Source organism: Osmia bicornis, chromosome 4 (assembly GCF_907164935.1).
Source record: "Osmia bicornis bicornis chromosome 4, iOsmBic2.1, whole genome shotgun sequence".
In the NCBI taxonomy this organism is placed as follows: domain Eukaryota; kingdom Metazoa; phylum Arthropoda; class Insecta; order Hymenoptera; family Megachilidae; genus Osmia; species Osmia bicornis.
Genome location: NC_060219.1, coordinates 7,679,320 through 7,701,466, shown reverse-complemented (window position 1 = coordinate 7,701,466; position 22,147 = coordinate 7,679,320). Strand labels below are relative to the sequence as shown.

The window sequence follows — 22,147 nt, the reverse complement described above, 5'->3', positions numbered from 1 at the left end:
AGTCGTGGCGGAGGCCGCGGTGTATACTTTGCAGTGCCACTTTTATCTGATTCGCGTACGGCAACGCGGGCTTCTCCGCAACAGGAACGCGAGTTTCTGCGTTCCTTAGGCGAGCATCGGGCACGAGAGGAGAACAGGTTGGGGAATAAAGCGACGCGGCAGCTGTAAATCGCGCGTCGAAGCGCGAGATACGAGCTTGGCCCTGTCTCGCTTGACGTCCAACCAGCCGCCATAGAGATTGATCTTCTGCTTCCTTATGACCGTCATCCTCCTCCTTACAATCGGAATTATCCTGCCGGATCCACGTTGCATACGCGTTTGGAATTCCTCGAAATCATCTAACTCAAGGGAATTTTATTTGCTAACGAAAATCGTCGTACGATTTCAAAAGTAACTCAACTGAAATTTTTCAGTAATCAATTACTCAATTTCTTTTGAACGAACCTCTCCGTTAAACCACGGGTTTAAATGGTGGACATTTTTGTCAAACGTTTCGTCATCGCGCGTTAGACAGAGTCACGCTTCAACGAGCCATTTCACGCGCGTAAACGAGAAATCAGCGAGCGGGAAGAAGAAGAAGAAGCGGCTAAATTTCGGCCCACGCGCTCATGAAACCACCTGTTGGTTCCTGAACTCGTGCGATCGTCATTATCGCCCCAAGGCAACCTGCGCGTTCGACAATTAGCGTCACCGTGAAAAGTGAATCGTCGTTTTCTAATGACCAAACTCGAGACCAACCATCGATCCTTTCTGACTCAACGCTATCTATTTTCTACTCGTTCAATTAGAATTCATTTCAATTAAATTCATCCCTTCGAGATTGTTTTAGGTGACAAAATTTTGTTCATCGTTCATGCCGAGGAACAAAATAAGCGTCAAAGTGCCGCACCGTCTTCGAATTTACCAAGGGCTACATTTCATCGTATTTTCGTTCTTTACACTTCTTCGTATTTAACTGGAAGTTACAAAGCTTTCAGAATTTCAAGAAATGTTCTGCCTCGGAATGTAAATGAAGTTCAAGCTGAACCGTTGTCGAGCATTCGCGATGGATTCCAAAGTGATGCAAAGTCGTCCTTTCAAGAAGAGTTTCAAGAGTCTCCCAGCGAGAGGAACAGTTCTCGAACAATGACAAATGGGATACGAATAGGCTATTCTCGGTCGGAAATTTTGCAGTATTGTTCCTGTGTTGTTAGGCGTGTTAGCGGGGCTGTCTGTCGCCGCGGGGAGCCCTTTTGCGGGGGTGAGGTCGAACGAAGGCAAACAATACCGTAGAAATAGTCAAACCACTTGAAGAGAACAATGCAGGTACCCTGTCGGTGTTGGAGGAAAAATGTCAAGGGTTGTTCGGGATGATTCTTCAGGGGTCAGCCCCGTATCAGATCGAAGCAGGGCATCGAAAAGCACCTGCTAAAAATCGAGAAACTACCCCTCTGCGCGGTGTATTGGAAATGTCTGTATAAAGATTGGTATTATTTAAAAATTTTTACGAATTAGAATAACGAAATCGAATCGATTAATTTCTATTCCTAGTTTTGAACGTTAATATAGAGGAAGTTCCGCTAGTTTCGATTCAACGTTTTACGGGACGTGAATCTTTTTTGCTAATTTACCGACTCAGAAACGTTTACGAGTTAAGGCATAACCTCGACCGAAAGAAGCGCTCGTTCGCTCGTTCTTAGTCGAAAGTTCCTTCGTTATTACGTATTTACGGTAAAGTAGTTTTGCGCTCCTCCTGGAAAAAATTCCGTCAGCGGAATTCTTACTAGCAATTGCAAGTTTTCAAAAGTCTGAAACTGGCTCCGTAGCGGTAGATTCTTCTGAGAAACCGAACACGATGTATTTTCACGCCTGCCTAAGGTGGCTTTTACGTAACACGATTCCACATTCTTACAACTACTGGGTGCTCCATTAAGCGCAACAGTTTCATGCCGCTTATTTTAACAAACAGTGAAACAAGTCGAAAAACAATTTAAATTTCTCTCGTTTGAAAGTTCAACGAAATCCATAATCCGTTTATAAAGTGTCTTTATTGAGCGAATAAATTTAACACATCGACAGAGACATTTAATCAATCTGCAGGGAAATTGAATTCTAGGTACGTTCTTTCGGTTCACGGAATCCGTGGTAACATTTCAGTTTACAAACGTACGGTACTCGATAAGATATCTCTTCCGGAATTTCCCTCGAATCTATATCTACATATGCAGCTGTGCGTCGAAACTTAAGGAAGGTCATAGCTTCGTCCTCGAAAATCTGGCAGAATGATAAGTCTGTGTGTACGATAAGTGCAACTGAAATTTTGAGAAAACTATTAGATGATGCTAGGTTAATATAAAAAAAAAAACTTCTCTCAAAGCGTTTACCTTGTATTTCACTCGAAGACACCCACGCTCGATCGAGCGCTCCAATTCCGTGAGACGAAGATTCGCGGTTGTGGAGCAACGCGGCGTATCCCAGCCTCTGTCACGGCCAGACACTCCTGGAACACATGTTTTTTCCAAGTCCAGATGCACCGTACGCAACCCTCAGGTGTAGAGAGCCGAGGGGGATCGTGCGTGGCATGCGCACACACTGAAATGTTCCACGTAGCGTGAAAGGGGTCCGGGAGAGAGTCGGAGCGTAGAGATAGCTAGCCGGTCTACCTGGCTAGAGGAGTAAAGTAGAGAAACGGAGTGAAGAAGGAGGAGAAGTTGGAGGAGGTGAAACGAGAAGAGAGGTTAGGAGTTGTCTTTTGGCCGGTGGTGAGAGGAAAGGAAGAGAGAGAGAGGAGGAAGTCTGACGGCAGCTAAGGAGAAGGTGGAGAGGCACTCCGACGGTGGTGGCGACTCCGATGCGGACGATGGTAGTGGCTGTAGTGGCAAGCGGTGGTGGTGGTGGTAGAAGGTGGAAAGGGTGAGGCCCCGAAGGTGCAGGAGAGGAAAGGAGAGACTGCTGCCCAGCGTGGACCTGTGCGTTGTTGCATGGCCGACCTGGAGACTCGCTCTCCGCAAGGTGAGACGCGCGGACCGAAGAGGAGGCCTCGAAAGATCGGCTGGAATTCTCGTGAAAGCCGCCTCTTCCTTTCTCGTGTGTTGTTCAAACGCGTGCGTTCTTTCTCTGATCGTCGAACCGTGGAATCGCGAGTGATCCGTAAAACAACGGAACCGCGTCGAGCAAACGTTCCGTTGTCCGTTGTCGTTTTTCGATCGCCAATTACGTCGTGGGTGGACATCACTGCGGAGAACTCTTCGAACGCGATAGTTTTCAGCTAAGAAAGTATAGGGTAAATCTAGTCGAAGGTGAAACGTTTCGGAGTATCGTCAGCGGAGAACAGGTTGGCCGAAACGGTGACGATAAACTTTCGGATTTTATGTGAACGAAGGAACGACGAAGGAATTCCTATCTGCCCCGTACTCGAGAACTCGAGACGGCCGAGAAGCGGGTTCGTGGAAGCGATGCCAAGCCGACGCAGAGTGCGCCGTCAACGTATTCGACAGTGATAACGCGTGCGCGCGTGCACCTCTTATCAAACCCGTAAACTCGATCTCGCGTGCCACCTCGATCAGTTGATCTCACGGACGCGCCCGTTCCCACACGTCGTGCTCTCTTTTCTCGCCTCTGACTTTCCGCGTGTTCACCTTTCCGATACGATCTCGACCAAAGTTCGTCAAACGCTATCAGTAAGTTTCGCTGATTTCCCAAACAGTCGTGACCACGTGGACGCAGAGCATTTCCACGAGGAACGTCGTTTACGTGAAAGTGCAATACCAGTCGATGGAACGGATGATATGAATGTTTCGAGTGCGGCGACGAAAAGTTCGGAGACACATTTAACCAGTTTTGAAAGTGAACGTTCGTTTCCTTGAAACTCGTCGAATGCCGCGCCTTGGATATTTCATTGGCCGAATGATCGCTTCTAAATCGGTGAGTGACTTTGCGGCAGAGACACGTTGCTCGGCTCAGCTGTTGAGTACTTTTCTGTTTCCACGTTAGCATCCAGAAGATATTTTAAACTATTCAAGCTTTGCTATAAGATGAAATATTCGCCGAGTTCAATGACTTCTCCGAATGTTCCCGTGACTGTCGGAGGCTAGGTGTAATCTAGTCGGTTCGTAGCGGCAGCGGCGAAAGTTTCTGGAGAAACGTCGTCCTCGTCGTCGTCGTTCAAGACGATCTCCCCGGTCCAGTAGATCGACACGCCTTAACTTTTCTTGCGTACATTCTTCTCTCTTGCAACACGGGCCACAGAATTATCCTGGTCGCGATGGACGCTTTTGCCGCGCCGCCACCGAAATCGAAGTGGACGCGCGCGTTTTCTGTAAAAAGCCCGGCATACCTACGTGGCTTTTCAGCTAAAAGATTTATAAAGGACCGAACGGTCGACGGCACTCGACGCCGTCTTTCTTCGTCGGGATCGCGCGGTGCCTAGACTTTCACGTACCGGCCGCGATCCACGTTCGTCCCATAAATTCTTGCCGAAACGTAAACAGATCCGCGGAACCATTTGTAGCTTGTCGCGGATACTACGTGACCAGATGATCGCGTTTTTACCGGGCCACCGCGACCGATCGCTCTTGATCATTTTGACACCGTGCCAAGGAAAAAGCGACCCCTCGTGTCGATCCGCCAGGATCGAGCGGTAGCCGCGTTTCAGCTCGCTTGATCGAAATTAGCACTTCTCACAGACCGACTTTACTCCGATTTCTCCTCGTGGTTACCCTGCAATTCGATCACCTCGTCATAGGTGTATCGGGACTTGGTAGTTGTTAACGGTGAATTCGATCCAGACTGCGCGTAATTACAAACACCCGCTCGACCTCGGTACATCCATGCGTCCCTGTCGATTTCCTCTTCTCCCTCCGTGTTTCTTCCGTTTCGTAGATCTTCCATTTTCACGCGGATCTCGCGCGTTTCTTTATTGAATTTCTCTTTGCGTCATCGACGCGCTTGTCTCGTGACGTTTCGACGAATACTTCCTTGTTTCTCGATACGCCACGTTCCAATTGCGTTCGCGGGCTCCTCGAACGTACACGATGTGATGGTTAAAAAGAAACAGCATTGTCGATAAGCGACCGTTCGAGCACTCGGATTGCACAAGCCTGGAATTTCTTGGCCGCGAGCTCGCCGGGGATCTGCGGCGCCTAATGTTCGCAGGATTGTTAGTAAGCATCGGGCGGAGACTTGAACGCCGGGGTAAGAAGCAGTCTGCTTGCGTTGGCAGCAAAACGCCCGTTTGAAAAACATCCGGCCGGCGAGCATGTGACATCTGCCACTGCACCGGACCATTAGGTGGCTTACCTTTTCAAACTTCTCAAGCCACGGGAAAAACCTGGAGCTCTTCACCTTTTTTCCCCCCTCCCCTTCCACTTGTCTGCCGACTAAACTACCCTTTGACATCTGCTTCTTTCAACTTTACATTGGAAACATTGTTTTCTGCTTCTTTTTTAAATGCTCCCCTGTCTACTGTTAATCCTTCCTCTTTTCGCTAACTACGAACGAGTAAAAAATTATCTCGATTTTAAGTTTTGCTTCTTCGCGTAATTACTTTATTTACGTGGAATCCGCGAGTGTAATTAAACTCTTATCAGGTCAATTAGCATTAACATTTATCAACTAAGTATTTATCAACATTAACATGCACGTAATCGTTAGGTATCTGGATTTCTTCTTATCAAGAAATAAGTGGTATTGAAATCGTAAATGTCAATTAAACAAATTTTTTCTCCTGAACTCTAGTCACTTTAACGTTGAATGAAATCCATAGCATGCATAATTAATTGATCGCTCATTTTATTTCCCATGAAAAATGAATGTTTTGAAAAGATTAACAAAACGACAGAGAATTATGCATCGGCCCAATATATTCCGGTCCATTTGAAAATCATAAAATGGAGAAAGGATCGATTTACATCTCCTAGTCGGCTACAAATTTATTCCAGCGTAGTCAAAGTGAAGAAAAGCTGCTGCATAATTTGTTGAAACGCAACGAACGAACCCGATCGCCGGTTTACCGGTGTGCTAACGTTCGTTACGGTAACGAATGCTGTTGACATCCCTGTATCATTCGACGACGGAATACCACGTTTGGGATGTCGGTTTATGGTTATGCGTACATATGGATGCAGTCGGTCGAGTATGATGTAGGATGCATTCCCTGGTGATGCACATCGAGAGAAAAAAAAAGAAGGAAACGTATTCTGCCTCCTCTAAGGACGCGCCTACTCTGCTGCAGAAGTACATTAAACCGTTCGTGTCCACACAACGGAATAACTATAAAAAAAGAAAAGAAAAAGGAAAAGTCCAGCAGGAATGACATTAGAATGTCATCCATATAATTAGAATGGAATTAAGCGCATCCCTGAAAATACAAGAGACCTCTGTGTTTCAAAGTAATTTATGGAAAAGTTCCTTATCAATACTAGTGGATGGTGGTTCCTGTGTTCGTGTACGTGTCGTGGAAACTTAGAATACCGATGACGCGTGTGCACGAGCAACCTACACGAAATTCACTCGCTTTTTCTTCGTCTCCGGAACGTTTCCGGGAGAGGAAAACCGATTGTTAACGCAATCAATGCAACGTACATTGTTCGAGACGATTTCGCGTTACGGAGAGGTATTATTTTCAAGCGAAAGACAAGGCATACCGGTGATAAATAGATTTGCAAGACCGACTTCGATTCTTTGATATCGCGCGATTTGTCACATCGACCAGTTTCTGGCTGATAACCGGACACACGGTAAACTGTTCCATTACATGGTGTCTCGTAGGCGCGGTAACGTTACCATTATCTCGCGAAATCCGGCTCCAAGATTTTTATAATTTACTCTTATGCGCGAAACGAGGTATGTTGTAAATCAATGGCGATTGTTCGTTATCGCTTCGATATGGAAAAACAGTCCCTGAACAATTTTCAATTTTCTAAGATTAACGTGTACCTACGATAATTGTGAACAGAAAATTGTTTAAATATCAAACAGGCTTAATGAGATGGCTACGGTTGGCAGGGTAATTAAGAGGTGAATTGATTTTTATTTCATCCCAACATTCCATTGCCATGTCCTCGACTTTCGAAAACAAATGTTTTCCAATGGAGTAGACTTCGAGTAGCTCGTTCTTTACGGCTTTTCCAGGTACAAGAGTCGAGTGCAGCATAGATTTTGGAACATTGATGGGATACTTTAAAACCCATGCTCGGACCCTCGAGGCCCGTCTTAGTTGGAGGATATTGACGTCAGATCTCTATGGGGTGCCTACCTTTCTATGGGATGGCTCACCTGCTTTGCTGTGGTCAAAAGGGAAAGAATACGCACACTAACGTAACAAGGTTACCTCGGTTTTTATAGACGAATAGAACACCTTTGCTTCCTGTTTCAAAAATTGTTCATTTCTTTACGAGCAATCGTGTTTTAACAAATCATTGTCGGTCTTAATGGGGCGATACGTTATAAAATGATGACTATTTTAATGGAACGTTTTGTTCCTGAAGTATCGTAAAAAAAGATCTATATTATCGATCGTCAGAGAAGATTCTTGTTGTACATGTAATTTAGATAAGCTAGAGGACTCGCGGGGCATCGACGACCTCGTTAACAGCATTATAAAAATCTGTCGCTCGTTAAATGTCAGATACGTCACGTAACACTTTAATGCCATTTTTTACACTACTGACAGTGTTATTAAGTCCGCTATGGTATTGAAAGCTATGTGTAGGTACAAATTTATGGGACTGCCGTCGAGTTATTTCAAAGACTCGAGGACAATTTCTGCAATTTTTGATCGTTTACCTTACCGCGGTGTATTGTTCGCTGCAATTGCGGAATCTTTGAGTTAACAACTTCCATCGCTCGTCCCAATCATTCTCTGACGATGCAATTATCAGTAATCTAACGACGCCATGAATTACCATTGACAAAGGGAAAAAGACAAAATAATCGTACACGTGAGACTTTGATTGCACAAAACAATAATTTATCGTCAATAACGTTAGCGATATCAGTGTTCTAGACACTTCCGTTCGAATGGGCACAGAAATTCGATAAAAGCACGTGTTCTAGAAACCATAGTCGATTAAATTTCACAATCGAGTCGCTTTCACGGCGGCATGGCACCTCGGTCGCATGTTGCACCTAGATATTCATATTTATCTCGACAAGAAAAGAAAGTAGATCTGCGAGCAGACGGTCGTCAACCGAGACGAATGATCGTTCGTCTATAATAGTCGATAGATGGTTGGTTGCACATCTCGGGAGATGCTGGAAGGTCCAGAGTCGAGGGAAAGGCGAGAGTGACGTCAGCTGTTGGAATGAGGTTAAACCGATGCTAAAGTCGCGCACGAACGGTTGCTATACCGTCCATTATGGTGCAGGATGCACACGAAATCCACTATGCACGGAGTGTACGCGGCGTCCCGGGACACAGCTTGAGATTTCCCGCGAGTCAAACCACCTCGAGGATCATAGATCCGCGATTGCATCACGAATATCTTCGGCGTCGCCGTGCTCGAACGCTCTTCTGCCGAGATTCGTGCACGATAATCGCCTCTCTCGCTCGTGGAATGCGATTGCGATCCTCGCCAGCTGTGCCTGGCCTCTCGAAACGTTTGCACAAACCGCAAGAATCGAACAGTTAATTACTGGTAACGCGCTGTTAATTATGGGCCATTGTGAAAGGTCGCAATAAACGAAAGGGGAGCGTAACAGTGTTTTCGTTTGACCAAAAATTCCATGCTCGACCGAGAACCGTGTTTGGTTAACATTTAAGACGTACGTTTCACCAGCGGCCAGATAAGCCTAACTTTATTAGTTGCCATTCACACCTGGTAAAACTCACGAACCACTGTTGGACAAGCCCTCTTATCTCTTATCACGTACACACTGCTCGTAACGTTCGCTCAGCTGTATTCCTACACTTGGAACGAAACAAATGTAATATATGCTGTTTAATAATCTTGGTACTCCGAGATATCTACGAGAAGGTAGAATTCTCTGCTCTTTTAAAATAAGGGATCAACTTCCCTTATGATCGCAGTCGTGAAAAGTGGAATTTCTAGTATACAATATTTGGAAAAGAAATTTGGTCAACTTGAATCTTTTAATATTCCTTTTCAAAGGAAAACCTAATTCTTCATAAATCTTTATTAATTTAGACTTACTACTTCTTGACGCTTCGAGCGTGCCTATGCTTCCATCGCGACGAAGGTTGAAATAAAAGAATTTCATAATTCCACGATGTTCGGCGTCGAAAAGTTGGAACCTTTGAACCTGGCTGCTCTCGCTACTGTTATCTCGGCGCAGCATCCGTGGAGCCCTTTGTCTTAGCCGGGGCACGACTTTGGCTGCATAATATGCAGCCAGCCTCGGATGAGAGAGAGAAAGGAACCGGGTGCTGGCCGGGTATCTATCTACCAATACAGAGGGTAGCATCGTGTACCGAGTTGGTACCAACACGGGTTACTCGGGCGGGCTTCTCTATCTACAGAGGATCAGCCGTCGTGTGGACGAGCATCGTGTTGACCTCGGGGGCTAGAGATTACGAGGGCTCGCTACGACTAGAATTCAACCTCGAAGAGATGTATAGAAGCCGTACACGTTTGCCCGCAACGGCAGAGTACATACGTGGTTAAGCGCCCAAGTCCGGTTGCTGAAGAATCTTATGACCGCGTATTTTTCCTCTGATGCGACTGCATTCGAGCGGTGAACGGAGCGAAAGGAGATATTTCTCGATGATTCGATGCCTCGGGTTTTTTTCCCCATCCTCTTCCGTTGCTGTGCTTCTTGTCGATCATCGTGTTTTAACCCCTTCGAGTTAACTCGTCAACTGATTCTTTTTTGCTCGATTCTTTACGACAAGGGGGATATTTTGTGTGTCTTTTTATTAAACAACTGTGTACTATTAATAGAAGATAATACTCAGGATACGGTGGATGATTACATGTACTTCATTCAAGTTATACATTGTACAGTTTTCTAATAACCAGTCATTAATGAAAGGTGTACGAATGCGTTCATTTTTATTAACTCTTAAGCTTCAGATTGCTACAGTATAAGTGTTATTTTGCGACTCTTTTATGTGATCAAATCATATATGACTTTCAATGTTTCAAAAAATATTGCAGAGTATAATAACACCAGACTTGGCGTGACGTTAAATGCATTTCTTTGAATTGCATTCTTCGTTCCTTCTGAAAACTCATCCCCTCAACATTCATTCACGCTATTCCCCAAACGGACCTTTCGATTCCCAGAATATCTTCGACCTTCCCGATCCCGTGCAACCTTTTTCTCCTCGTTGCACTCGTAGCCGGAGCTCGGTTCGACACGCGATTTCGTGTACAATTACATGTATCGCAATACCTTTCGTGGCCGGTAGAACCGATCGGTCAACCGATCGGTCCACCGATCGTTCGGCTCGCTTACCTTCCAGTCTCGCGTTTGCACGATACGAGAAAATCCTTTCCTTCTCTTGTGTTTTCGCGAGAACGCACGCGGCACATACTTTTGCGTTACGTGGGTCGTTCGAAATGAAAGGCGAGCCTTTCGATGGGTAGGTTGAGATACCTTCTGTATCCGTGCCTAAGACTACGGACCGCTCTTTGGCTAGTAATTACATCAATTATACCGACTTTTTACCATTGAACCCACGCGCTCGAACTTGCTTACGCAAATGAGCACAGAGGTAAAGGCGATATTGATCATCCGATAATTGAAACTGTTATTCAGCGTAAATGAAATAGAATACAATCCCTTGCAACATAAAAGCACCAGTTACACTCTGAAACTTGAAGAACAAATCAGTTATGAACGTTATATCCGTCTGCTCGTATATTCCGTGGACGTAAGTGACAAGAAAATCGGAGAAAAAACGATGTCGTAACTAGGATTTCATAGTTTCTAAACGGAACGTGCTGGTTTTCCTTGTGTGCCACATTCCGTGATAGGTATTCGTGGTACGGGCGTCCCATTAACGCAAATACGTCCCTGCGAAACCAGTTTGCGTCCCGACGGTGTAAAACCCGACGATTGATCGGTGCAGGACCGCGAAACAGTCGCTTACATTGGCACGCGCTCTGCGGAGAACCGGAGTGGACTCCCTAGGAACACGGTATCCATCTTGCAGCCAGAACACAACCCGACAAACGAGTATTCGAATGTCTACACGCCCGTGAGCGCGCCACTTTTTAATTTTCCTCTTTGCACCTACAATTTTATAGTTTTTCTTTCAGTTCCCGAAAATCACAGTTTGAAAAGTTCACCGTTAATATGAATTATAAATCGCTTCCGCGAAGGCGACTGTTAAAAAAAAAAAAAAAGATGTCGAATTTTAATGCTTCTCCAGAATTGCAATAAAATTTCGTGCACAGGCGAAAGGAGGATCCGCGCGTATGCGCGCTCCTTCGTCTACACGGTGTCCACATATGGCCGCCTTACCGGTCCACCGTCTCTCCTCTTTCGCTTCGAGAGTCCTTGACGCCCACCCTGTGTATACAGTTCCTCTTGTATCCCACGACGTCCGAGAGGCGACCACGATTCCCCCGTTTTGCTTCCCCAACGCTCGGAAACAGCGCGAGCTGTCCTTTGTACGAGAAAACACTCGCGGCGCCTTGCATAATTGACCGACGTCCCAGCCGGAAGCTTTTCACCCCTTCCTCGTGCACCCAGACTGTCACCGGGTCTATTGTTCCGTGGCTTTCTTCAGACGCGACGTCGGTCATCGGCAAGATCGAAGGTCGTCGGGTCATTTGCACCCCTTCGGGCTGCGGCGCAGTTTCCTTACCATGAGGTCGCGCGGATGTTACCCTCTTCGTTTTCCAGGCGTACTTGGACGCGTCTGAAGGGTCATTCCATGGACAGTAATACGGTGACAATTAGATAACAATTTAATATGAAGACGCAATTTTTTAAACAAGCACTACATGCAACTCTAACGATAACAGAATCGTGATAACTGTCCATGTTTGAGGGTGTAGAAGAGGAGATTTTTGGGAAACGGAACCTTAATGAACGCCTCGATCGCGAATGTAACGTGTGAACAAATTACACGCCTGAAAATACAATAAATAGTATTAGTGAAAATAGGCGTTGAAGGCAGTAAGTAAGAGTCTACTCTATCCAAAAGCAAGGGAACTGCAAATTAGTCGGTGCATTAGCCTTTCAAGACCCTCTATATATATTTGATGTTTGAATTTACGCTTTAAAAAGAGGAAACGTCTCGTTACAAGCCACGGAGAAAAGTAATATTTCAGTAGAAAATTACGCAGTTAGGATAGGAAGGATGTTGAACGTTGTAGAGAGGATAAGAAGGTTGCCTAAGGGCAGTAGGCTTATGACTCAGCATCGCGGCTTCATATAGAAGGGATTCGCTAACGGAGCCGGAGTCGATTTTCTTCCATTTTGCGATTTGTAAGATGTTCCCTTGTTGCGTGTTATTTCCTACAGCTCTGCCACCTTTTTTATCTTCCTCGATATTGCTCTGCTTATCGAGCCGTTTATCATTGTCGCTGTATGTATATCTTGCATCCGTATGCCTCTGTGTACATCATTCTGATCTCTGTTTTCCTTTCTCCTTCCAAGGTGCGATAAAAATACTTATAAATCGGAGAAAATTTATTTTTATCGTATTTACTGACCGAACAGATACGATTATCTGCAAAAATTAATGAAACACTTTATAATAAAAAAAAAAAAGGGATTAATGAGATTTCGTTGAGGTACAAACGAACCTTCTTCGTGGTAAAACTGGAAAAGAACTGTTGATTGATCGTCGATGTTCAGGTAATCAGGTGGTCGATGAAGACGACGGACGACGTGGAATCAAGTCGTCTTCGTTAATTACCCAAGACCCATCGTGCCGGCAGGCGTGAAGTTTGATCGATTCCGGTGAACAGCGCGGAATTTGCCGGTTTCTCGAAAGCTGATGTTCGAGATCGTCCGAGCGGTCGAACGGTCGAGGTTTCTTGCCGATCCGCTCCACCTCCTTCGTCCAGAGTTTCGCGAGCGGTCATCCTCTCTCTTCTCTTTCTCTCTGTCTTTCCCTCTCGCGGTCGGTATGTTAATGTCATTCTCCCGAATCCCCACGGCCCCGATTCGAGGTACTAGCCCAGCCAGGTTTTTCGTGTCGGGAACGATGTCGCTTCTAATTGACGAGTGGCGGACGTAGACGCGGCCCAGGGAACAAGAGGATCCGTTCGTGCACCGGTGACATGTGTCCGAGGTGTCCGAAGCAACGTTCTACCGTGTCTTATTATACGCCGAACACCCCGATATTTCGACGGATCGCGGCAAATGCCGCGTCGCTGAGCTTAGCCGGCCAGCGACGAGATTCGCGACGAAAAACAACCGACCGATTCTCGCAGTCCTTCGCGATCTTTTAGACCTGGACAAAGAACACGACGGTGCCGCTGACGTGCCGCGAATTTGCGGGGATTTGTAGCGAACAGCACGATCTGGATTTATTAAATACCTTAGGGCTGCTGTGTTTTGTGGTCACGGAAGGAGGGAAGAAATACAGTAGCCACTTGATAATTTGCTACATTGGAGGCGGATCTTTTTAAAAAACAGGGACACGCGTGCATTCTTCTTCACGCTTTGTTTGTCTACACGAGACAGGTGTACATTAATTGATTATCTAGGCGAAAGGGTAAATCCTATGGAAGTCATCATTATTGAATGATCGAAGATCAAAACGCTCGGTACTCGCCTGCTCTCGTTCGAACCTCGCTAATGACTCGAAAGACGCGCGCTTGAAAACGACGGGCAGGTATACCTTCGAAGGCACTGACCACGTGGGCGAATCCTGCCGTTTACGGACCCGATGGATCCTAGCTGCGCGCGCGTTCTAATAAGCGTTCGTCGAGATGTGTACAACCGCCGAGGGGCTCATGACCGTTTTACGCGTGGGTGATGGAAAAAGGCAGCGTGGAAGAGGGGCGGGGCTGCGGGTGAGAGTGAAAAAGAAGGGAAAACAGTGGAGAAAGAGAAAGGGAAAACGATCAGGGAAAAGAGGAGGGAAAAAGGAGAATTCGAAACGAGAGGAGTACTCGATTCGTGACGTCGTAGAACAAGTAGGTGTTAAAACAAGTGGGTGTCGCTTCTGTGGAGAACGCGTCGAAGAGAGTACGCTGCAACGGTGACATCATCGGTCACGCAGTCAGCTGACTCGACTTAGATGGAGCGAAAGAACGGAGAAAAGTGCGACGCATAATTAACGTTGTCCACGTAACTATTATCGTCTCCATTGGCACGGATACGAACGGATGTCGATCTTAACATGATCGAATATGTGCATATAATTGAGTATATTAGAACGAATTTCATTTGTTTCGAAACCTTGTTCGTTGTATCTATTCTTTCTAGCATTCGATACAACTATGTATATAAATAAGAATTATTTAGGGTAATTTCAGGAGAGATGAACCACTTTTTTAAGACAGAAATTCCTCTATAATTAATTTAAAAAAATACATGGAGTTTGACTTATAACGCCGATTTCTCCCGAAATTGCTCTAAAATAAAATTAATTTAATATTTCTGCAGAGCCCTTGCATCCGTAGTAATTAAAAGGCAGAAACCTGATAGAAGATACTGAATTCTCAAAAACTCTGAGATATACAAGACTAGATGTTTCTCCCTTGGAAACATTCTTGTTCGATCTCCCGCAGAGCGTTACGTGAACTTTTTTGCTTTTAAAAGACGCGCGCGTACAGTTACGCGACTGCGTTCAATATGCCAATCGTGTCGGGATTGCGTGCAGATTTTCCGATCGAAGTCGTAGATGGAGTAGCAACGAATGAAGTTCAACTACAGGAAGTAACTGTATCAGCAACTATGTAAATCAGCGGCGAAGTTCGCCAACTTGGTTGATTCTTTCAAATAGAAAACAGTTTGTTCGAATTTATAGGAGATTCTATGCAGGCCATTAGATTTCGATCGGTCCAATGTGATCGCGTTTCTCCAGACCGTGGATCGAGCTACGGCGAATGTTGCGGCAAGAAAGGCGACCGAGTACGGGGAATACAGGGCCGATAGTAAATTCAAGTGAGACATTGTCCTTCGATCCCTCTCCGCCGGTATCGAACAGGGTGGTCCACCATGGAGCGGTGCTCGCCGTTCCGTCGCATTCCCATTGCCCGTATAACGAGCTCTCAGGGCGCGCGCTCCCAGCTCCGCTCTTCGCTCCGCTTCTCCCTCGGTTACTCCTGGGTGTTCCACGCGTCAGGCGAATTGTATCTTCGCGGGGAGTGATCCCTAACCTGAATAAATTGCATTTCATTGCCCCTCTACCTCGCCATTTGCCGTCTCCCCGACGGACGACTCTTGATGATCTAATCAAGGGGACAGAAATCCACCCAGCGTACGTTTTTTTTTTCCTGCCCCATCGACTTTCCATCGATCTACCCACTTCCGTTCGACTTCTAACGCGTTACCTTACAAGTGAATTCTATGCTTCTCTGATCGGTTCGCAAAGCTTTTTTTCCAAGGTTCGTTCGTTCCTTTCACCGAAGACCAAGAATTGTAGCTTGAAATCGAACGAATGATCTTGTTACAGGGTTATGAGATCATTTTCGTTACTTTCGCGTTCTTTATGAGTTAATTTATTTTGTTTTCTTTGTTATTCTTTAAGAAACTATCAAAGGAGTTTAGAAAGATGATAAAAGCACAGTGTTCGATCTAGATCGTTGTTGTTATCGAGGAACTTGAGCAACGTGGATACGAATAATTCAAGTAGCAGATGTTGTTAGCGCCTTTCACTGATGGTGACTCATTTGAAGCGACGAACGCAATGAATGACAATTAAGAATATCGAATCAAGGTTTTCTTATACCGCTAATCAAGGGATCGTAGCCAATGCTCGGTTCTCACGCCGCGAATCCCGGACCGATCTGCCTTGAACATTGAGCTCGCTAGCGCTAATGAAGCAACCAAGAGGAAAACGTTCACGATACACGAAATATGCATACGAATCGATGGAACGCTCTTTGTTCTTGCGAAACATGTATTAATACGCGTTATGCGATCCCGCGCAATCTTTTCTGTTTTTTTGGAACAGAACGGTAGATCGTGGAACGAATCGTTCTGCGTCGCGTGAAGATCCGTTAATTATTGCCTCTTTGTAACCTTAATTCGATTGGACACAGGTATTCCGCCAACAGAAATTCTTTCATAGGAGAAAGTAGGTAATTAAGTGCCGTCAATTTATAGCTCGACCGAACGAGGAAGTTCCTTCTGATTCTTAGAATAGATAAAAATGTGGATAATTTTCATATTTAGAAATAAGATTTCTATAAATGCTTTCAAAGTGACGTGTCATCTTTCTGATTAATTGGATACTATTCGTATCGATTCATCATCCTGATCGAACGAATTGAAAACAAGGGTTCGTCGAAAAAACGTATCATCAAATTTGAAAATTAAAGATGAATCGATCCTTTCGTTAACGATACAATTGCTGAATAAGCGGCCACGTTATTAATCGAACGTCGCGTTTGTTGCGTGGAAGAAAAAAGAAAAGGCAAGAAGAGCAAAGGGTGAGGAATCTCGATTCTCATTACAGATACGAGATCCTCGAACGGGACGATTGGAACTTTAATGGTGTTCCGAATTATATTTCGTCGTAGAAAAACGCGCGTACACGCATAACGAGGGCGATGAAAAAGGAAAGCAAAATGGGGAAGGGTAAAAAAGGGTGAAAGAAGGTGAAAAGAAGCGAGGAGCGAGGCAGGCGATGATCGATACCGTCGCGAACACCGTAAGGCGAGAATCGATCATAATTATTGCCCTTATTAACCCCTCGGGAAGATCGATATAGTTTACAGAGCCGGTTCAGCCTTTCAAACCGGTCTTTGATGTATGTTTGCCGTCTAAGTTAACGACGTTGTATTATTTATAATAGGTGTAATCGCTGAATTCTTTAACTTCTCTCCGTGTTTCTGTAAAGCATGCGTTATTCATTAGCCCGACAAAATTATGCAAATCATTCTTTGATTGTTACAACCGTAAAGTTTGGCCAACTCTTATCGATTGTATTCATCAGTATAAACAAAGTCATTAAGATATATCTCTTCGTATATTTGCTTAATGAGTTATTTACAACCTATCGTATGCTTTTAACATTTTTTCCTCAAATATTTCAAAAGTTCTCAGAAATGACAGAAATTGAGGCATTTGCATAGGAATATCAGTTTACGTAATTCTGCTGGAAACTTTTTATATTCGCGAACAGAAGTGACGAACTCCTAATCCTCCGCCAGAGCAAGGGGAAGATTTCATTTTTCAGGAATTGCCTTCGAATTTTTATTATTGCCGACGGATGGTTGAAAATAACAAAAATTTGATATATTTTTATAGCGATCATAGGAAATTTACAAAATCAGAAGCATAAGAAAGATACGAAATTCTCACGCGTCCTCCATCGTGTAAACGGCTCGTTTTCCAGTTGTTCAGTCTCGTTGCATCGGCTAGAATCATCCAGAGTTTGCATTCTCCTGTCCGTTCCTGTCGGCGAAATCACGCGCGTCAGGCTGGCCGCCGCGGCGGGAAACGCGGACAGCCGGCGCGGCTGCCGGTGACGCGACAATGGTCGATTCGTTACTTCGCACTCGGCAGCCTCCAGCAGAGACGTGTGCACCAGCCAACGGAGGAGAGAACTCGACGAACTCGCGACGCGATTCGCGATACAAGCAGTTCGTGCTTCGCTCCATTTGTCTCCTTAAAGGCAGCCGCCTGCCTGCCTGCCGGCCGCGGCGGTTTCGCTCGCCTCCTCCTCGAGAACGATCCTCCGTGTCGAGCAAACGGACCGTGGAAAAATGCGTGAAGCCATTTCTACGCGTCGATCGGACGATCGGTAGCCTTCGTTTGACGCACCGTGTACCTTGTAAGGGCTCTTGTACATCTGCTCATTTGGTGTACACGCCAGGAAGGAACAACCATAAACAACGTATACGGTGTTTCTATTATTATTTCAAAGATTACCCCTTTTCAAGACCGGTTTAAGGTTTCTGAGGATCGGGTGCTATAAAACCTTTGATAGAGATTGAAATTTATTCTAAATAAAATTAAATAGCATCTAATCTTTCAAAAAAATACTCAGGAGGATTCTGGGGCTACAGCCGGCCCTTTTTATTGCAATTTGTTATAATCAAGATTGGCAAACCCTTTCAAATTTATATGTATACTTTTATTCAGGTTCTACAAATACGTAGTTACCCCAAGAGGCATCATTAAATGTCGGCGAACAATTTCATCCTCCTGTCCTGGGCGCGTTTCAAATATCAGTTTCATCGCTGAATAACAATTTTCCCCGAACGTCCGGTAACTCCAGACAAGCCGTTAAGAAAGATCTTTCTTGGATTAAGCTCGTTCTCGAAATAAGCACGTATCTAACTATATAAGACTCCTTGATGTTTCTATAATTTTGCGACTTAACCGTGTCCCTCGGAACCTTATCGTCCCTGCGCGATGGCATTCCTCGGCTCGTGCCGTAAGCGGATTAGCTTTCTCGAGCGTCGCGATTTCGCGGCTTTATCTCTCCTCCCTCCGTTTCATCTTTTCGTCCCCGTTTCCAGCAGAGTCTGCATTCCCTCCGTTCGATCGGATTAAATCGGGAGGAGAGACTTTCCGCGAGACGAAAACACATGGGAACCCGAAAAGAGGATTTACCGATGGCGAAACGAAACTCGGCCTTCCTGGCCCGTTTCTCCGTGTGTGTTTCGAAAATTCGAAGGGATTACGGTCGACCAAGTGTTGCTAAGATCGACGAAACGACCGTGAACCCGGTCCTTCGCGAAAGCAGAAAAATAATTAATCCGCTGCCGCGCGAGCAGAAACGAGAGAGGATTACGGTGCAGGCGAAGGCGCCGAAGGAGGCCCAGGCTGGCAAAAGAAGAGAAAAGAGAGATTTGCCCGAGAGGGATTGTAATCTTCGATTAATAAAGGCTCCGTAAATAGCGTGCGTGATCGATCGGTCGTTCGCTCAGCAAATCGAGGAATATCGAATCGACCGACCATGATACACTGCAGGTATGTTTCTGGCGAATTTCCAAATCATTTCAAAAGTTTTCACGTATTTCTTTTTTATTTCAAGACGCACTTCAGGCAGGTTTTAATTTAAATTTAGGCCGTTTCAAAGAATGTCACCTCTTTCCTATAATCCTTAACCGGTGAGGTGGTTTTGGAAAAATAAAATTTTTAAACAAACGACTTAACTCGTAACGTAGAAACGTTCGTTTTATGGTTTCATTGTTCGTTTCTTCGTTCGATACACCCCTGAGTTTTAGTGCCTGAAAGTTATTACAAGCGTGGAATTCCAGACGAATATAATTTTCAAATGACATCCGCTTGGCAGCAAACGAGCAATAAGCTAGAATCTGAAGAACGTCGACAACTGAATCAGCAGGCACAAGGAAAATCCCTGAAGATCTACCGCGAAGGCCGCGTAGATGCTCGTAAATAATTTATCAAACGACGTATGTGGACGCGTTCCGTAGAAATGCGATGCTCTGCCGGATTCCAAAGGCAGAAGCGTTCGAAACTATGAAATCGATCGAAATAACCCGGAAGAGGGATCGATGTGCATCACGATTGGCACGAAAGGTCGACGACGTGTGCGGTGAACGAAGCACAAGTTCCGCGACACGGTGCATAATTAAAACAAACAAAGAATGCGCTTGGAAATGCAGGGTCCAGCATGGACGGTGGTAGCTCGTTGTCCTTGCAGCATCGAATCTCGCGATGAAACCATTGCGCGTGCGGTTTTCTTAGACGAGTGACTGGTCAGGTATGGCATCGACACTTGTAGCGAACGGACGTTTTTACTTGAAAGGAATTAATAGGTGTGTGGCAACGCATGAGACGTTTGAGAAAAAAGGAACTTTATGAGAGACCGATGAAAGAATAGTTTCTTTCTTCTATCGTTGGATTCTTGAGTAAACGTTTCAACTGTAAAATGTCACATTGTTGAACAATTGTGATATTAGAACAACTAGGCACTGACAAAGCCTTACTGTAATCTTTAGCCGAGAAAAATTCGAGTGTAAAGGGTTAATTGCAAGGTCATGTAATTTGTTAATCGAAAAAACATGGAATCTATGATGATGTCATTAAAAAATTCCAATATTCAATCACTTATGTTTCCCTGTTAATTATGATAAAGGACTTGTTAAAGTTAAATTCTTTATAATTCATTCGTTCACACCTATATTATATTCTCAATTCTTCGATGCTTATCTCCCTGCCTTCAAGTTCTACAAACAGGATGACAAGGCCGACACGCAAATTCTCGCCACAATACCACTTGTCCCGAACCAATTCGAGCATCGGTATCTCTCACATCCAAGAAGACACAACGTCGACCGATCGATCTTCCTCATCTCCGGATCCTTCGAATACCAGGAGGCTGGAAAGCTTAGCCAGCGTCCGAGGAGAGGCGGAAAAAATCAGCGGGACACCTCTTCCGTCGACTGGATGACCAATGGACGAAGGAGCAAGGTTGTTCCTGGATATTTATAACAGACCATGAAAGCAGCGGCTCGATAAATCAAAACCGAGCCCCGGCCAGGGATGAACCTGGCCCCGGTGGGATCGGATCAGCTTTCGTTAAGACGCGAAAGGAGAGAAGAGGGTCGTCGTGGAAGGTAAAAAAAGGAGCCACGAAGAGGTTGAACCACCGAGGAAGGACGCTCAGGGCCGTGATGAATGCCGGGTGAAAAATGCTCGGCCTCCTCTACATTCCTGACCGTATGAATACTTATTGCTCCTCGTAATCAACGTGCCTTACATTCTGCAACCACAATTCGCTCGTCCATAAACGTCGCTATTGTTGTTAACTGAGCTTTGTCATTATGGCTAAGTAGCCGGGCTTCCCGCATTATTCAACTAATTAAACGACGCGTTACGTGTACCAATTTTATGTGCAATAATGAATGAAAATGTTAATTTTTTATTCAAGTCCAATTAGCTTCAGAAGGATATTGTGAAACGAATACTGCTGGTCTGATTAATTGCAAATAAGTAAGATGACAAAATAATCGACGTGGATTACAATGTCATGGAGTAATCGATTGTTCCGGATCACTATCTAAACCACTCAACGATTAAGACTTTTACTGAACTTCGCTCGTTCAACCGCAAAGTCTTTCTTCAACCGCAGCAACCTCGGTTACCCCATGAATATCGACATCCACAAAAATCATTCTTCAACCAACCGTATCCATGTTACCGTGACAGCTACTTAACCCTCGGCGTATCGAGGTAGAACGATCAAAGTTCCTAGTTAAATCCTTAAAAATTCCCATTTGTATCAATCGACAAATGACAGCCATCCCGACTACGATACCAATTTACTTGATTCAATAAAAAGCAAGCTCGCAGTTTAGTACATTATATAGAAATCAGTGATACAGGCTCGTTAAAATGAAAGTAGGTCAGTTGAAAAATCGTCCTTATTATTCATACGAAGAATCCGAAGGATCCTTTTATTTCTGCATCACAATTTCCCTGGAATTACATAGGTTTCCGCAACGAGAGGTAAGAGATAAACGTACCGTGTGATCCGAAAGGAGCGGTACCATTGGTCGGAGGATTTGCTCGCGTTCGATTAAAGCGGTGCAAGTTACCATCCCGTTTGAATGTGGCAGTTGGAGCAATCGGCGCATCTCTGCGATACCGGTGATTATTCGAATTCGTGGCGGCCGGCAATTTGAACGGTGCAACACGAAACGCGAACCATACTGGGTGGAGCGGCCATCATTGAGGGCGCCGTTGGTTCGTGCCACGTCCCGAAACCCGTCATTACACAAGCGATTGCCGAGCGTACAACCTCGTTCTGGCAGGTTGCCAGTCATTCGAAGTAATGCGTCCCGACGTGGCGAGGTTAAAGCGAAGCTTTATCGATGCTTACACGCCGAATGCATCCTCGAGCGAGCGGTTTCAGCCTCGGCTCGATCGTCCTTCGCGATGAAAATCAACCGACAATTTTTCACTACGCTCTGAAAATACGATCGACCATCGTCTGTTGGCGAACGTGAAATACCTGCTCCATTATATACACGGTTACTCGAGCTTTGGCGTGCCGTCGTTGACCCTCAGGGACATTGTCAACGCATACCAGCCTTCCATCTTCATGATTCGTCAGCGATCTGTGAAATCTGGACAAGGACGATTCGTTTATTTTACG

The 22,147-nt window shown here is 45.2% G+C and overlaps 1 protein-coding gene and 1 long non-coding RNA gene across 4 annotated transcripts in view; one reads left to right on the top strand and one right to left on the bottom strand.

Annotated features, from left to right (window-relative positions):
* LOC114874001 (epidermal growth factor receptor) overlaps window positions 1–22,147 on the top strand; it is a 130,218-nt gene that overhangs the window by 68,439 nt on the left and 39,632 nt on the right. The window contains exon 1 of one of the 3 annotated variants that reach the window (XM_029182856.2): window positions 2,998–3,903. The exons of the other annotated variants lie outside the window; for them this stretch is intronic. The gene's annotated coding sequence lies outside the window, so the exon portion shown is untranslated. Of the gene's footprint in view, window positions 1–2,997; window positions 3,904–22,147 lie in introns of those variants that run through there. 3 annotated transcript variants of the gene reach the window in all.
* On the bottom strand, window positions 2,009–2,856 carry LOC123987737. Its single transcript, XR_006829343.1, has 2 exons — window positions 2,364–2,856; window positions 2,009–2,291 (listed from the first exon to the last, which is right to left on the bottom strand). It is a non-coding gene; the product is annotated as an uncharacterized LOC123987737 (long non-coding RNA).